The 1,767-nt window shown below is 33.6% G+C and overlaps 1 protein-coding gene across 1 annotated transcript in view; it reads right to left on the bottom strand.

Annotated features, from left to right (window-relative positions):
• LOC106882794 (ammonium transporter Rh type A) overlaps positions 1–1,767 on the bottom strand; it is a 33,896-nt gene that overhangs the window by 10,000 nt on the left and 22,129 nt on the right. The window lies entirely within an intron of this gene.

Below are 1,767 nucleotides of genomic sequence, written 5' to 3'. Positions count from 1 at the left end.
ATGTGGTTGGGAAGCAACTTCTTACCACACAGCCACGCCTAACAATTTAGAACTGCGCTTTCGTCTTAGCTCAATGGCGGCTTGCGTTAAAAACTATCATCACATTACACTCATACATGCACACATACATACATACATACATACATACATACATACATACATATCCAAGTATTTGTGTATATATGTGTGCCTATCTACGTGGTTTTTTTTAGGAGGTTTTTATACCGATATATGAGGGGTTTAGTTCAATGGTGATCTAAACGAATGAGTACGCTGAGTAAGTGCTATAGCTGATCGTCCGTTAGGTTCGAAGTTCCAGCTGAGGTTGGATCTATGGTTCCGTATTAGGGTTCCACTATAGCAAGAATATGTTATATTAGAGGGAAAAACAAAAACCAAGGAAGAACGAGTATCTCAAGTCATTTACAATAATTTAATTAGGGTAAGGTAAATTTGAAGTCTTACAGCCGTTTCTGAGATAACCCAAATGGTAGGTAAGCATGTCCGCGCACTGGGTATTTCGTCATCAGAGACAAGGAATGAAAGTTCTAGACAGGGAAAATTTATAGTTAACAAGGAATAAAGTAGAAGAATAAAAAAGTAAATAGAAGAATAAGTAGTTAGAATAATACAGGCAGGAGAATAATGTTCACAACTCAACTTTTTCCAGGGGATATGCATGTTGGTCAATACTTACATGAAGGTGCAGGTCCTTAGTTAAAATCCTAGGTAAATCCAGCCGGTATTTTGGCAGTATTTTGAATGATATATTCATATTAAAGCGATAAATAGTATGTAAATGTGAATTGAGAGCAAGAAAGTAAGATAGATATAAATGAGTTTGTAAATGGGTGTATATGGGAGAAAGAGAGAAAGAGAGAGGAGAAAGGAATACAAATAAGATACGGGTAAAAGGGTAATAATAATAATAATAATAATAATAATAATAATAATAATAATAATAATAATAATAATAATAATGATGATGATAATAAAAGTAAAGGTAATGATAGAGATATGTCAGTATTGCATCAGGGTGAGAAGTCAAACGTTAAAGTTTCTGTAAAGGGTCAATCTAGGTAAAGTTACAAAAGACAATAATGTAGTGGTTAGTACAAATATCTAAAAGCATATTTCAAGCTTAATAGCAATTAAATGACGCGAGTTAAAGGATTAAGAATTAAAGTTAAAACTTTAACTTAAAATTACAAACTAAGAAAACTAAAACCTAAAACCTACAAGAACTAAAAATTATTCAATTGAAACTAGCTAGCTTCTAAGATACTTATGTTGATAGAGAGGTAGGGGGAAAGAAAAAAGAAAAGAAAAAAGCGTACATATATTGTAACGACCATGGGTAGATATATGCATGCGTATGCGTGTTGATTTTGTTTGGATATGGACCAAGAGAAGGATTTAAATGTGCGATAGAACCTATGAGAACATGTAGAGAAAGCTACGTGTTGTTTATTTAGTAATTTCGGTGAATTATGTATTAATATTTGGAGGGCTTCTTTTAGGCTTAGTTCACATGTGGATCCCTGGCCTTGGTATGAGACATTGGAATCTATTATGGCCCAGGATGTGCTATATGGTACCTTTCTATTTATTACATGATGTATGTGGTTGGCTAGGGAGGTAGATTTGCTAAACTCCTCATTTTTAAATGAGTTTATATGTGCAGACTATCTCTGTTTAAAATTAATAGTTGACTCGGTATAGTAATTAGTAGAATTATGCAATGTTGTGGACCGTGCGGAGGAGAGA

The sequence above is a fragment of the Octopus bimaculoides genome, chromosome 20 (assembly GCF_001194135.2).
Source record: "Octopus bimaculoides isolate UCB-OBI-ISO-001 chromosome 20, ASM119413v2, whole genome shotgun sequence".
Lineage (NCBI taxonomy): Eukaryota > Metazoa > Mollusca > Cephalopoda > Octopoda > Octopodidae > Octopus > Octopus bimaculoides.
This window is presented reverse-complemented; position numbering and strand designations above follow the sequence as displayed.